Below are 11730 nucleotides of genomic sequence, written 5' to 3'. Positions count from 1 at the left end.
TAGAAAAATATGACATGGTGACATGTCATCAGCAGTGACAGAGAAAAAGGCATTCTTGTTGAAGCTGATCCAGAACCTGAAAGGACTCTAAAGAGGAAACTAAGAGAAGCTAAATTACAACAATCCAGAGACAACCTTATTGAAAATTTCGAACAAGTACAGGAGATGGCAGCCGAACCTAACAACAATAATGCAAGGAGAATGCTTGGTGACTTTACTGCATCTAATTCCAATTTACATGGAAGAAGCATCTCCATTCCTGCCATTGGAGCAAACAACTTTTAGCTGAAACCTCAGCTAGTTTCTCTGATGCAGCAGAACTGCAAGTTTCATGGACTTCCATCTGAAGATCATTTTCAGTTCTTAACTGAATTCTTGCAGATATGTGACATTGTTAAGACTAATGGAGTAGATCCTGAAGTCTACAGGCTCATGCTTTTCCCTTTTGCTGTAAGAGACAGAGCTAGAGTGTGGTTGGACTCTCAACCCAAAGACAACCTGAACTCTTGGGATAAGCTGGTCACGGCTTTCTTAGCCAAGTTCTTTCCTCCTCAAAAGCTGAGCAAGCTTAGAGCTGATGTTCAAACCTTCAGACAAAAAGAAGGTGAATCCCTCTATGAAGCTTGGGAAAGATACAAACAGTTGACCAAAAAGTGTCCTTCTGACATGCTTTCAGAATGGACCATCCTGGATATATTCTATGATGGTCTGTCTGAGTTATCAAAGATGTCATTGGATACTTCTGCAGGTGGATCCATTCACCTAAAGAAAACACCTGCAGAAGCTCAAGAACTCATTGACATGGTTGCTAATAACCAGTTCATGTACACTTCTGAGAGGAATCATGTGAGTAATGGGACGCCTATAAAGAAGGGAGTTCTTGAAATTGATACTCTGAATGCCATATTGGCTCAGAATAAAATATTGACTCAGTAAGTCAATATGATTTCCCAGAGTCTGAATGGAATGCAAGCTGCATCCAACAGTACTAAAGAGGCATCTTCTGAAGAAGAAGAAGCTTATGATCCTGAGAACCCTGCAATAGCAGAGGTGAATTACTTAGGTGAACCTTATGGAAACACCTATAACTCATCATGGAGAAATCATCCAAATTTCTCATGGAAGGATCAAAAGCCTCAACAAGGCTTTAATAATGGTGGAAGAAACAGGTTTAGCAATAGCAAGCCTTTTCCATCATCCACTCAGCAACAGACAGAGAATTCTGAGCAGAATCCATCTAATTTAGCAAACTTAGTCTCTGATCTATCCAAGGCCACTGCAAGTTTCATGAATGAAACAAGGTCTTCCATTAGAAATTTGGAAGCACAAGTGGGCCAGCTGAGTAAAAGGATCACTGAAATCCCTCCTAGTACTCTCCCAAGTAACACAGAAGAGAATCCAAAAGGAGAGTGCAAGGCCATTGACATAAGCACCATGGCCGAACCTATAAGGGAAGGAGAGGACGTGAATCCCAAGAAGGAAGACCTCCTGGGACGTCCAGTGATCAATAAGGAGCTTCCCTCTGAGGAACCAAAGGACTCTGAGGCTCATCTAGAGACCATAGAGATTCCATTGAACCTCCTTATGCCATTCATGAGCTCTGATGAGTATTCCTCTTCTGAAGAGAATGAGGATGTTACTGAAGAGCAAGCTGCCAAGTTCCTTGGTGCAATCATGAAGCTAAATGCCAAATTATTTGGCATTGATACTTGGGAAGATGAACCTCTCTTGTTCACCAATGAACTAAGTGATCTAGATCAACTGACATTGCCTCAGAAGAAACAGGATCCTGGAAAGTTCATAATACCTTGTACTATAGGCACCATGATCTTTAAGGCTCTGTGTGACCTTGGTTCAGGGATAAACCTCATGCCCCTCTCTGTATTAGAGAAACTAGGAATCTATGGGGTACAAGCTGCTAAAATCTCATTAGAGATGGCAGACAATTCAAGAAAACAGGCTTATGGACAAGTAGAGGACGTGTTAGTAAAGGTTGAAGGCCTTTACATCCCTGCTGATTTTATAGTCCTGGATACTGGAAAGGAAGAGGATGAATCCATCATCCTAGGAAGACCTTTCCTAGCCACAATAAGAGCTATGATTGATGTGGACAGAGGAGAATTGATCCTTCAATTAAATGAGGACAATCTTGTGTTCACAACTCAAGGATCTCTCTCTGCATCCATGGGGAAGAAGCATAAAAAGCTTCTCTCAAAGCAGAGTCAAACAAAGCCCCCACAGTCAAACTCTAAGTTTGGTGTTGGGAGGCCACAACCAAACTCTAAGTTTGGTGTCAAACCCCCATATCCAAACTCTAAGTTTGGTGTTGGGAGGTCTCAATAGAACTCTTCACATCTGTGAGGCTCCATGAGAGCCCACTGTCAAGCTACTGACATTAAAGAAGCGCTTGTTGGGAGGTAACCCAATTTTTATTTATCTAACTATATTTTTCTTATTTATATGTCTTTATAGGTTCATGATCATGTGGAGTCACAAAATAAATATAAAAATTGAAAACGGAATCAAAAACAGCAGAAGAAAAATCACACCCTGGAGGAAGCATCTGCCTGGCGTTCAACGCCAGAACAGAGCATGGTTCTGGCGCTGAACGCCCAAAATGGGCAGTATCTGGGCGCTGAACGCCCAGAACAAGCATGGTTCTGGCGTTCAACACCAGAAATGGAGAACAAATGGGCGTTGAACGCCCAAAATGGGCACCAACCTGGCGCTGAACGCCCAGAGTTGTGTGCAAGGGCATTTTACATGCCTAATTTGGTGCAAGGTTGTAAATCCTTGAACACCTCAGGATCTGTAAATCTCACAGGATCCCCACCCACCTCACCCTCCCTCTCTCCATTCATGATCATCCCTTCTGATTTCCATTCACCACTCACATCCATACACACATCCCTCTATCTCCTCCATATCTTCTTCTTCTTCATCTATTCTTTCTTCTCTTGCTCGAGGGCGAGCAATATTCTAAGTTTGGTGTGGTAAAAGCATAAGCTTTTTGTTTTTCCATTACCATTAATGGCACCTAAGGCCAGAGAAACCTCAAGAAAGAGGAAAGGGAAGACAAATGCTTCCACCTCTGAGCCATGGGAGATGGAAAGATTCATCTCACAAGCCCATCACTAAGAAAATGATGGAGCAAACAAGAGAGCACATTCATGAATCTCAACAGGCACATGAAGAAGCTCATCATCAAGAAATCCCTGAGATACATCAAGGGATGCACTTGCCTCCACAGAATTTTTGGGAGCAAATAAACACCTCCCTAGGAGAATTAAGTTCCAACATGGGACAATTAAGTGTGGAACATCAAGAACACTCCATCATCCTTCATGAAATTAGAGAAGATCAAAAAGCAATGAGGAAGGAGCAACAAAGACAAGGAAGAGACATAGAAGAGCTCAAGGACATCATTGGTTCCTCAAGAAAGAAACGCACCCATCACTAAGGTGGACTCATTCCTTGTTCTTACTTTCTTTGTTTTTTGTTTTCTATGTTAAGTGCTTATCCATGTTTGTGTCTTCATTACATGATCATTAGTAGTAAGTAACTATGTCTTAAAGTTATGAATGTCCTATGAATCCATCACCTCTCTTAAATGAAAAATGTTTTAATTCAAAAGAACAAGAAGTACATGAGTTTCGAATTTATCCTTGAACTTAGTTTAATTATATTGATGTGGTGACAATGCTTCTTGTTTTCTGAATGCATACTTGAACAGTGCATATGTCTTTTGAAGTTGTTGTTTAAGAATGTTAAATATGTTGGCTCTTGAAAGAATGATGACTAGGAGACATGTTATTTGATAATCTGAAAAATCATAAAAATGATTCTTGAAGCAAGAAAAAGCAGCAAAGAACAAAGCTTGCAGAAAAAAATAAATAGAAAAAAAATATATATAGGCGAAAAAAAATAGAAAGAAAAAGAAAAAGCAAGCAGAAAAAGCCAAAAGCTCTTAAAACCAAGAGGCAAGAGCAAAAAGCCAATAACCCTTAAAACCAAAAGGCAAGGGTAAATAAAAAGGATCCCAAGGCTTTGAGCATCAGTGGATAGGAGGGCCTAAAGGAATAAAATCCTGGCCTAAGCGGCTAAACCAAGCTGTGCCTAACCATGTGCTTGTGGCGTGAAGGTGTCAAGTGAAAACTTGAGACTGAGCGGTTAAAGTCAAGGTCCAAAGAAAAAAACAGTGTGCTTAAGAACCCTGGACACCTCTAATTGGGGACTTTAGCAAAGCTGAGTCACAATTTGAAAAGGTTCACCCAATTATGTGTCTGTGGCATTTATGTATCCGGTGGTAATTGGTGCACGAAATTGTGTTCCATGTTCTTTGTACTCGTGTGAGAGTAACAATATATAATTGTATTGAATCCTCATTGTGGCTCTTATGTGTGGACACAACTCCGTTCAACTAACCAGCAAGTGCACTGGGTCGTCCAAGTAATACCTTACGTGAGTAAGGGTCGAATCCCACGGAGATTGTTGGTATGAAGCAAGCTATGGTCACCTTGTAAATCTCAGTCAGGCGGATATAAAAATAATTATGGAGTTTTCGAATAATAAATAAAAGAATATGGATAGAGGTACTTATGTAAATCATTGGTAGGAATTTCAGATAAGCGAATGGAGATGCTTTTCGTTCCTCTGAACCTCTGCTTTCCTGCTATCTTCATCCAATCAGTCTTACTCCTTTCCATGGCTGGCTTTATGTGATACATCACCACTGTCAATGGCTACTTTCGGTCATCTCACGGGAAAATGATCCAATGCCCTGTCACGGCACGGCTAATCGTCTGGAGGCATCACCCTTGTCAATGGCTTCATCTTATCCTCTCAGTGAATAATATGCTCATGCACCCTGTCATGGCACGGCTATTCATCTGTCAGTTCTCGATCATGCTGGAATAGGATTTACTATCCTTTTGCGTCTGTCACTAAGTTAGGAGCTCGTCACAGTCATTCAATCATTGAATCCTACTCGGAATACCACAGACAAGGTTTAGACCTTCTGGATTCTCTTGAATGCCGCCATCATTCTAGCTTACGCCACGAAGATTCTGGTTAGGAGATCTAAGAGATACTCATTCTAGCTTAATTCATGTAGAACAGAAGTGTTTGTCAGGCACGCGTTCATAAGGGAGAAGGATGATGAGCGTCACACATAATCATCACCTTCATCACGTTCTTGGGTGCGAATGGATATCTTAGAAGAGAAATAAGAAGAATTGAATAGAAAACAGTAGTACTTTGCATTAATCTTTGAGGAACAGCAGAGCTCCACACCTTAATCTATGGAGTGTAGACACTCTACCGTATGAAAATACATAAGTGAAGGTCCAGGCATGGCCGAGATGGCCAGCCCCCTAAAACGTGATCAATAGTCTCCTAAGATGAACAATGGAATAAAACTGAGACCAAAGATGCCTAATACAATAGTAAAAGGTCCTATTTATAATAGACTAGTCACTAGGGTTTACATGAGTAAGTAATTGATGCATAAATCCACTTCCGGGGCCCACTTGGTATGTGTTTGGGCTGAGCCTGAGTGTTGCACGTGCAGAGGCCATTTGTGGAGTTGAACGCCAGTTTCTGTGCCAGTTTGGGCGTTCAACTCTGGTTTTGGATCTTTTTCTGGCGCTGGACGCCAGATTTGGGCAGAAGGCTGGCGTTGAACGCCAGTTTACGTCGTCAATTCTTGGCCAAAGTATGGACTATTATATATTGCTGGAAAGCCCTGGATGTCTACTTTCCAACGCAATTGGAAGCGCGCCATTTCGAGTTCTGTAGCTCCAGAAAATCCACTTTGAGTGCAGGGAGGTCAGAATCCAACGGCATCAACAGTCCTTTTTCAACCTCTGAATCTGATTTCTGCTCAAGTCCCTCAATTTCAGCCAGAAAATACCTGAAATCACAGAAAAATACACAAACTCATAGTGAAGTCCAGAAATGTGAATTTAACACAAAATCTATTAAAAACATCCCTAAAAGTAACTAGATCCTACTAAAAACATACTAAAAACAATGTCAAAAAGCGTATAAATTATCCGCTCATCACAACACCAAACTTAAATTGTTGCTTGTCCCCAAGCAACTGAAAATCAAAATAGGATAAAAAGAATAGAATATACTATAAATTCCAAACTATCAATGAAACAGAGCTTCAATCATATGAGCGGGACTTATAGCTTTTTGCCTCTTGAATAGTTTTGGCATCTCACTTTATCCATTGAGGTTCAGAATGATTGGCATCTATAGGAACTTCAGATTTTGAATAGTGTTATTGACTCTCTTAGTTCAGTATGATGATTCTTGAACATAGCTTCTTTATGAGTCTTGGCCGTGGCCCTAAGCACTTTGTTTTCCAGTATTACCACCGGATACATAAATGCCACAGACACATAATTGGGTGAACCTTTTCAGATTGTGACTCAGCTTTGCTAAAGTCCCCAATTAGAGGTGTCCAGGGTTCTTAAGCACACTCTTTTTTTTTTTTTGCTTTGGACCTTGACTTTAACCGCTCAGTCTCAAGTTTTCACTTGACACCTACACGCCACAAGCACATGGTTAGGGACGGCTTGGTTTAGCCGCTTAGACCAGGATTTTATTCCTTTAGGCCCTCCTATCCACTGTGCTCAAAGCCTTGGGATCCTTTTTAATTGCCCTTGCCTTTTGGTTTTAAGGGTTATTGGCTTTTTGCTCTTGCCTCTTGGTTTTAAGAGCTTTGGCTTTTTCTGCTTGCTTTTTCTTTTTCTTTCTATTTATTTATTTTTTTTTTCTGCAAGCTTTGTTCTTTGCTGCTTTTTCTTGCTTCAAGAATCATTTTTATGATTTTTCAGATTATCAAATAACATGTCTCCTAGTCATCATTCTTTCAAGAGCCAACATATTTAACATTCTTAAACAACAACTTCAAAAGACATATGCACTGTTCAAGCATACATTCAGAAAACAAGAAGCATTGTCACCACATCAATATAATTAAACTAAGTTCAAGGATAAATTCGAAATTTATGTACTTCTTGTTCTTTTAAATTAAAACAATTTTTATTTAAGAGAGGCGATGGATTCATAGGACATTCATAACTTTAAGACAAAGTTACTACTACTAATGATCATGTAATGAAGACACAAACATAGATAAGCACATAACATAGAAAACGAAAAACAGAGAAAGTAAGAACAAGGAATGAGTCCACCTTAGTGATGTCCTTGAGCTCTTCTATGTCTCTTCCTTGTCTTTGCTGCTCCTCCTTCATTGCTTTTAGATCTTCTCTGATTTCATGAAGGATGATGGAGTGCTCTTGATGTTCCACCCTTAGTTGCTTCCAATAATTGTGTGGAAGAAAATGTATCCTCTGAGGTATCTCAGGGATCTCTTGATTTGCAGTCAAATGTTCTACCACTGAGCTATAGACCCTTGATGGAAGCTTTTGTCTTCCCTTTCCTCTTTCTAGAGGCTTCTCTGGCCTTAGGTGCCATCAATGGTTATGGAAAAAAACAAAAAAGCTATGCTTTTACCACACCAAACTTAGAATGTTGCTCGCCCTCGAGCAAAAGAAGAAAGAATAGAAGAAGAAGAGGATATGGAGGAGATGGATGGCTGTGTGTATTCGGCCATATGGGTGGGATTGGGTGGGGAAGAGATGTTGAATTTTTTAAGGTAAGTGGGTGTATGGGTGTGAGTGGTAAATGGAAGACAGAAGGGATGAGTGTTTATTGGGAATAGAGGATGATTGAGAAGAGGGAAGAGAGTGAGTGAAGGTAGGTGGGGATCCTGTGGGGTCCACAGATCCTGAGGTGATCCTGTGAGGTCCACAGATCTTGAGGTGTCAAGGCATTTACATCCCTGCACCAAGTTAGGCATGCAAAATGCCCTTGCACACAACTCTGGGCGTTCAGCGCCAGGTTGGTGCCCATTTTGGGCGTTCAACGCCCATTTGCTGCCATTTCTGGCGTTGAACGCCAGAACCATGCTTGTTCTGGGCGTTCAGCGCCAGGATGCTCCCATTCTGGGCGTTCAGCGCTAGAACTATGCTCTGTTCTGGCGTTTGAACGCCAGACAGATGCTCCTCCAGGGTGTGATTTTTCTTCTGTTGTTTTTGATTCCGTTTTTGAATTTTTTGTTTATTTTGTGACTCCACATGATCATGAACCTAAGAAAACATGAAAAACAATAAAAATAAGAATTAGATAAACATTGGGTTGCCTCCCAACAAGCGCTTCTTTAATGTCAATAGCTTGACAGTGGGCTCTCATGGAGCCTCATAGATGTGCAGAGCTTTGTTGAGACTCTCCAACACCAAACTTAGAGTTTGGATATGAGAGTTCAACACCAAACTTAGAGTTTGGTTGTGGCCTCCCAACACCAAACTTAGAGTTTGACTGTGGGGGCTCTGGTTGACTCTGCTTGGAGAGAAGCTTTTTCTGCTTCCTCCCCATGGTTGCAGAGGGAGATCCTTGAGTTTTAAACACAAGGGAGTTCTCATTCCATTGAAGGACTATTTCACCTCTGTCAACATCAATCACAGCTCTTGCTGTGGCCAGGAAAGGTCTTCCTAGGATGATGGATTCATCCTCTTCCTTTCCAGTATCCAGGACTATGAAATCAGCAGGGATGTAAAGGCCCTCAACCTTTACTAACACGTCCTCTACTTGTCCATAAGCCTGTCTTCTTGAGCTGTCTGCCATCTCTAATGAGATTTTAGCAGCTTGCACCTCATGGATTCCGAGTTTCTCTATTACAGAGAGGGGCATGAGGTTTATTCCTGAACCAAGGTCACACAGAGCCTTAAAGATCATGGTGCCTATGGTACAGGATATTATGAACTTTCCAGGATCCTGTCTCTTCTGAGGCAATGTCAGTTGATCCAGATCACTTAGTTCATTGATGAACAAGGGAGGTTCAACTTCCCAAGCATCAATGCCAAATAATTTGGCGTTCAGCTTCATGATTGCACCAAGAAACTTGGCAGTTTGCTCTTCAGTGACATCCTCATTCTCTTCAGAAGAGGAATACTCATCAGAGCTCATGATGGGCATAAGGAGGTCCAATGGAATCTCTATGGTCTCTAGATGAGCCTCAGAGTCCTTTGGTTCCCCAGAGGGAATCTTCTTATTGATCACTAGACGTCCCAGGAGGTCCTCCTCCTTGGGATTCACGTCCTCTCCTCTCCTCAGAGGTTCGGCCATGGCGCTTATGTCAATGGCCTTGCACTCTCCTTTTGGGTTCTCTTCTGTATTGCTTGGGAGAGTACTAGGAGGGATTTCAGTGATCCTTTTACTCAGCTGGCCCACTTGTGCTTCCAGATTTCTAATGGAAGACCTTGTTTCATTCAAGAAACTTACAGTGGCCTTAGATAGATCAGAGACTAGATTTGCTAAATTAGAAGCATTTTGTTCAGAGTTCTCTGTCTGTTGCTGAGTTGATGATGGAAAAGGTTTGCTATTGCTAAACCTATTTCTTCCACCATTATTAAAGCCTTGTTGAGGCTTTTGATCCTTCCATGAGAAATTTGGATGATTTCTCCATGTTGAGTTATAGGTGTTTCCATAAGGTTCACCTAAGTAATTTACCTCTGCTATTGCAGGGTTCTCAGGATCATAAGCTTCTTCTTCAGAAGATGCCTCTTGAGTACTGTTGGATGCAGCTTGCATTCCATGCAGACTCTGAGAAATCATAATGACTTGCTGAGTCAATATTTTATTCTGAGCCAATATGGCATTCAGAGTATCAACCTCAAGAACTCCCTTCTTCATAGGCGTCCCATTATTCACAGGATTCCTTTCAGGAGTGTACATGAACTGGTTATTAGCAACCATGTTAATGAGTTCTGGAGCTTCTGCAGGCGTTTTCTTTAGGTGAATGGATCCGCCTGCAGAAGTGTCCAATGACATCTTAGATAACTCAGACAGACCATCATAGAATATATCCAGGATGGTCCATTCTGAAAGCATGTCAGAGGGACACTTTTTGGTCAACTGTTTGTATCTTTCCCAAGCTTCATAGAGAGATTCACCTTTTTTTTGTTTGAAGGTTTGAACATCCGCTCTAAGCTTGCTCAGCTTTTGAGGAGGAAAGTACTTGGCTAAGAAAGCCGTGACCAGCTTATCCCAAGAGTTCAGGCTGTCTTTAGGTTGAGAATCCAACCATAATCTAGCTCTGTCTCTTACAGCAAAAGGGAAAAGCATGAGCCTGTAGACTTCAGGATCTACTCCATTAGTCTTAACAGTATCACATATCTGCAAGAATTCAGTTAAGAACTGAAAAGGATCTTCAGATGGAAGTCCATGAAACTTGCAGTTCTGCTGCATCAGAGAAACTAATTGAGGTTTCAGCTCAAAGTTGTTTGCTCCAATGGCAGGAATGGAGATGCTTCTTCCATGTAAATTGGAATTAGGTGCAGTAAAGTCACCAAGCATTCTCCTTTCATTATTATTATTTTCGCCTGCCATCTCTTCTGCCTGTTCGAAAATTTCTGAAAGGTTATCTCTGGATTGTTGTATTTTAGCTTCTCTTAATTTTCTCTTCAGAGTTCTTTCAGGTTCTGGATCTGCTTCCACAAGAATGTTCTTATCCTTGCTCCTGCTCATATGACAAGGAGGAATGGCCAGAAAAATGATAATAATAATAGAGATCCTTTATACCACAGTATAGGGATCCCTTTGTAAGTAGAAGAAGAGGAGGAGATAAAGGATGTGATGTAAAGGAAGAAACACAACTGTGAGGATTGGAATGTGAGATGAGATGTTAGGATATGAATGAATAAATAGAATAAGATGGGGGAGGAATAATTTTCGAAAATTATTTTGAAAAAGAGTTAGTGATTTTTGAAAATAGTTTTTGAAAAAGGTTAGTATTTTTTTCGAAATTTTTTTTTTTAAATAAAAAAATAATTAGTTAATAAAAAAGAAATTTTTGAAAAAGAGGGAAGATATTTTCGAAAATTGAGAGAGAGAGAGTTAGTTAGGTGGTTTTGAAAAAGATAAGAAACAAACAAAAAGTTAGTTAGTTAGTTGAAACAAATTTTGAAAAGATAAGAAGTTAGGAAGTTAGAAAAGATATTTTGAAAAGATATTTTTGAAAAAGAAGGAAGATATTTTCGAAAATGAGAGAGAGAGTTAGTTAGGAGGTTTTGAAAAAGTTAAGAAACAAACAAAAAGTTAGTTAGTTAGTTGAAACAAATTTTGAAAAGATAGGAAGTTGGGAAGTTAGAGAAGATATTTTGAAATCAAATTTTGAAAAAGATAAGATAAGAAGATATATTTTTTTTTTGAAAAAGATATGATAGAAATTAGTTTTTGAAAAAGATTTGATTTTTAAAATCACAATTAATGACTTGATTCATAAGAAATCACAAGATATGATTCTAGAACTTAAAGTTTGAATCTTTCTTAACAAGCAAGTAACAAACTTCAAATTTTTGAATCAAAACATTAATTGTTTATGTTATTTTCGAAAATTTAATACAAAAATAAGAAAAAGATTTTTGAAAAATATTTTGGAATTTTCGAAAATAACTTAATAATTTTGAAAAAGATTTGATTTTTGAAAAAGATTTTGAAAAAGATAAGATTTTCAAATTGAAAATTTGATTTGACTCATAAGAAACAATTTGATTTTAAAAATTTTTGAAAAAGTCAATCCAAATTTTCGAATTTGAGGAGAGAAAAAGGGAAAGATATTTTTTTGATTTTTGAATTTTTATGATGCAAGAGAAAAAA

General features: G+C 39.5%; 1 non-coding gene across 1 annotated transcript; it reads right to left on the bottom strand.

Annotated features, from left to right (window-relative positions):
• Nucleotides 1-564: 564 nt before the first annotated feature.
• On the bottom strand, nucleotides 565-672 carry LOC148545441 (small nucleolar RNA R71). Its single transcript, XR_015901058.1, has one exon. It is a non-coding gene; the product is annotated as a small nucleolar RNA R71 (small nucleolar RNA).
• Nucleotides 673-11730: the final 11058 nt, after the last annotated feature.

Source organism: Arachis ipaensis, chromosome B9 (genome assembly GCF_059453495.1).
Source record: "Arachis ipaensis isolate K30076 ecotype BB chromosome B9, ASM5945349v1, whole genome shotgun sequence".
Taxonomy (NCBI): Eukaryota; Viridiplantae; Streptophyta; class Magnoliopsida; order Fabales; family Fabaceae; genus Arachis; species Arachis ipaensis.
The sequence above is the reverse complement of the archived record's forward strand: the minus strand, read 5'-3'. Positions and strand labels throughout refer to the sequence as shown.